Source organism: Heterocephalus glaber, unplaced genomic scaffold (genome assembly GCF_053883595.1).
Source record: "Heterocephalus glaber isolate CG9 unplaced genomic scaffold, H.glaber_assembly_v1.0 deba00001472, whole genome shotgun sequence".
NCBI classification, from domain to species: Eukaryota; Metazoa; Chordata; class Mammalia; order Rodentia; family Bathyergidae; genus Heterocephalus; species Heterocephalus glaber.
In genome coordinates this window covers 66,021,251-66,025,829 of record NW_028258315.1, presented here as the reverse complement: position 1 = coordinate 66,025,829, position 4,579 = coordinate 66,021,251, and the positions used below count along the sequence as shown (strand labels likewise).

General features: G+C 38.4%; 1 pseudogene; it reads right to left on the bottom strand.

The window, feature by feature from the left end:
- Window positions 1-3,343: 3,343 nt before the first annotated feature.
- LOC147826389 (dehydrodolichyl diphosphate synthase complex subunit NUS1 pseudogene) lies at window positions 3,344-3,709 on the bottom strand (annotated as a pseudogene).
- Window positions 3,710-4,579: the final 870 nt, after the last annotated feature.

Sequence of the window (4,579 nt, the reverse complement as noted above, 5' to 3'; positions counted from 1 at the left end):
GTGGTCTCTCTAAAGGGAGACCTGAGACCCTGGAGAGCACCGACCTTTAAAGAAAGAAAAGGAGACAGCCTGGGGGATGAATAGAAGTTTACTCCTCTGACATTGTTCGACAATCACAAAGGAAAGAAGTAAGGCTTTTATACATGTAGGAAAGCAGCTTAGTTATTCTGGCTATCGTCTTTCCAATTTTAACCTCTCATGACAAGTGACTTTAAGTGACTCATAAAACCTACAGGCGAATTTACATGTCCCCTGTTTCCATTCACCAATCCCATACATCAAAGAGCACACCACAGCCTTCTTCTTATCAGATGGTATCAAGAGAGCAGGGCGACTTCAGCCAAAATCAAGCCCATCGGCCCACCACAAACATCACAGATGTGCATAGTGAGTTGTATCTCTCTCACCACCCATAGAGTCATTGGGCCGTGGTCCTCTGATCCCAGGCAATGGTAAATAAGAAAACTAGGAAAACTTGTTTTTCTCCCATGAAACTTTGACAATGTCTCTTAAAGTTTTCTGGCATTTTTTTAACAAACAGACTTGTGGAATTTCCCAGAAATGACTTAATTTTCTCAGTTAACAAACTTCTTGTGATCTATTCTTACAACTAGATAACTAAATTCTACAATTTCCCACAATTCCCCCTTTTTTATTTTACTTAGGCTAAATTCTTGATTATAACATTGAGAAAATCAAGAGATGGGATCTTGAAAGGCCAGGAAGGTAGACGTCTTATGCTGGCTCAATTTGATGTTTGGTCCCTCTATAATTTTATAAAACAGCAAGAAATATAGTAAAAGAGGAAATAATATTGAAAAAAAATCATCTTTAAATCCATTAATCATTGTATAAAGGGAATAGAGATGGTTTCTGGCTTTGTTTTAACATATAAGTAATTCCTTTTTTGGGGCACAATCCCATACAGTAAGGTAGGCATTGTATGCCACAACATGATAACAACAAACATATGATAACAATTATGACTACAAGAAAAATCTGTTTTAACCATTGCATATTAGGCAACCATTGGGTTAACCATTGAAACAAATCCCATCCTAATTTTTCATTATGTATTTTCTCTGTCAATTCTTCTAATTGTTTTATTTTTTCCTGAATCCCTGGGCTATTGTCAATCATATTAAAACAACACATTTTTTTTATTTTTTCACATCCTTGACAATGGAACAAGAGGAGGTAATCTGTTGCTGCCCTGTTGTCTAGTGTAGCCTGTCGGTGTTCTTGTAACTCCTGATTAATTAATGCCAAGGCAGATGAGGTAGCGTTTAGACCTTTGACCACCTTACATGCCAATTTTTATACTGCCTTTTCTGCATGAATTCCTATGGCAGGCTGAACAAGCACAGATGCTATCATAGGTATCACTTAAGCATCTGTCAAGAGACCTACATCATCATCACATCCTGGTTAAGTATAGGGTGACCAACATTTAATTCTTTTGGGTGTTATCAAATCAGTTCGATCTGGCAATATTATGGCCAAGCGATTTAGGCAGCACCGAGTCTCAGACAAGTAGGCAGGGATATAATTAAACGTTACTCCTTCACATGTATAAAACCATCCTGATGGTAAAGGTACATGACCATCATTATATATGATTTTTTGTTCCTCATAACAGGTCATTTGTTCTAACTTCTGTAATCTTAGACATTTTGTAGTACAATTTTTATATATAGCACATTGTGTATTGTTTAACATAATCATCTGAGGTATATATAACTTAATAGCATTTTTTGGTTTAAAATAAGAGGGAGTTCCCCAATTGTAACTATTTTTATATGTAATATTTTTTCCTGGGATGTCTTTAAACAGGTTATAAGGTTGTATCAGTCTCAAGGGAGTGCACACCAGGACAAGACAACTCCGTAATACATAATGTAAATTTACATCTACATTTAAACAGAACTCAGACAAATTAAGTGATTGTGCCAGCTGAATCCAAACATTACCAGCAAGGTCTAATTGTTGTGAGGGTAATATTGCCAATGTTCCAGAAAATAATGACTTAAAAATAATGATCATAGTAAGTGTTGAATTATGGGTCAATATAGCAAACATTATTATTTCCAACAAAAGTAATCCATCAGTTTTCCTTTTTACCTCTTGGACTTTATCAAAGTTTTTGTTTGAATCTAAGAACATTTTGTTAGAATAGAAAGGGAGAGTCCAAAAGGAGTCATGAATATATATTATAGGTTTTACATTTACCCAGTCTTTAATTATAATACTACTGGTACCATTTTGAGGGGCCAAATAATCAAATCTGACATACTTATACCTACCTGAGCAGTGGATGAATTTAATAGAGATATCATAGTAAGGAAGAAAAGTACTGGGCGTCTAGACTCCGGGTGGCGGCGGGGGGGGGGGGGGAGGGCTGGGCCCATAGATGACATGTAGTCTAGAGCCTTTGCTACCAGATTAGTTAACATATCCCAATCAAGGAGTTTGGACTGGTATTTAGCATGAGACTTTTATAAGACTTTTTCTTTCTTTTTCTCTTTGGTTTAAGAGAGAGCTTTGTAATTTTTTTGAACAAGCTCTTCTTTCAATCTTTTTGGAATAGTGCTTAAAGATTGTTTAAGCACTATTTGTTCTTGGAGACCCATTGTCCAGGTTAATGTCTTGATTCTGGAATTTAATTCTTCATTCAGGAAGCCAGATTTGGGTTGTTCCACCATCTGTGGAAATACAAGGATATCCCTTCCCCTTTGCAAGCATCTGTCCTGGTGTCCAATTATCATGATCTAATTTTATCCAGACTGGTTGAGGTGATTCTGAGTCAATTTCTTTAAAATGTTTTTCAGCCCAAGATTCAATGTCTCTTTGTGGCAAATTTTAAAAATTTAATGTAAATAAAGTAATATGTAAAAGTTGATGTGGTGTTTGTATTGTTTCATAAATTTCTTATAGGTTACATTTTGTCCTTCACCTAAGGAATCAATTTCCTTTTCCCTGTATTCCTTTTCCCCATAGTCCCCCTTTTTTATTTTATTTAATTGTAATTTTAACATATGATGAGCTCATTCTACAAGTGTTTGTCCCTGAGGATTATGTTTAATATGATATTCTTGTAAAAAATTTTAAAATTTTAAGCTAGTATACACAGGTCCATTATCTGTTTTTATAGATCCAGGAACTCCCATTATAGCAAAGCATTCTAATAAATGAACAATAACATGTTTAGTTGATTCTCCTATACGAGCAGAGGCCCATATGAATTTGGAATAAGTATCAATGCATACATGTAAATAACAGAATTTGCCAAATGGAGGATAATGAGTAGCATCCATCTGTCTGGAATTATTATTATTATTATTTTTTAAATACCTTGGTGGTCGTACATGCTGATGTATGAGATGTCCACTGTCATGGCCCACACCGCCAAGCTCACCACGTCTGGCAGGCTGAGCTCATCCTCAGCCAGCACCAGCCCCACGTGTACCGGCAGCTTCCGCAACGTGCAGCCGTCCGAGCACCAGCGCAACCGGGCCAGGCCGGTGGAGCCCATGTGGGTCCTAACAGGGTGCCACTGGGGCCTCTCAGGTGCCAGGGGCTCATGCTGCACAAAGCTGAGTGGCGCTAGGACCACAGCAGGGGCAGCATGGCAGCAGTGCCTCCAGGCCAACGTCCAGGTGCCAAAGTGGGTATGCAGCCAGGCGGACAGAGCGTGGTGCAGGCAGCTCATGTGGGCCCATCATGTTGGCTCCACACCGGGTGCCTGCTATCCCTTCCTGCCATGGCAGGCCATCTTTACTCCACATCTGCCCACATAGGCACTTTGGTCACCAGTGCCTCACCTCACCCTCGCCACCATCTTCCCCTGAGCTACTTTTTGAGGAGGAAGAAGAATCAGTATTAAATTTCTGTCTTTTGTGATTTTGGAGAGGATATGATTTTATCATGGGCTGTTTTCTAGATTTGGCTTTTAAAGATTTATTATTGTATTTAACTAACAGCATAGGCTGATCTATGGGTCCTAAAAGATCTTGCTGCATGGGAATAGTTTTATTAGACATTTTTGCTCCTTGTGCTGAGGAACAAAGGTTTCTAATTTTTCCTTCAGCTGGAGTTAGCATAGAAGTAGCCAGGGGTATAACTTGAGGGGGAGGTAAAGGAGCCAAAGGGCAAGGAAACCCTTCTTCATCAGATTTATCATCCTTATCCTGAGGTATAATTTGAATTAAATCATTTGTCACATTTTTCTCATCTTCCTCAATTAAACCTTGTTCAAGAGCTAATTTAGCCTGATCTGATAACTCTGTTCATGCAGTTAAGCCTTCAGGACAATGAAGAAAAAGCTGTATTACAATAGCAGTTCCCCAAAACCTGTCATCAATCAATACTCCTTTTTTATAAGCCTTTTGAACACAAGCAAGCACTTCACTCCATTTATCCTCGGACCAGCCTTCCTTGAACTCAGCCAAATTATAAAATCCATTTGCTGTATGCAAACATCGTTTTAGATCCTCCTTATGGATCTTAAATCCAAACCTCTTTAATAGAAGTTTAAGGTTTGAAATGGCTTCACCAAACTGTGAAGACCCCTGTCCCACTG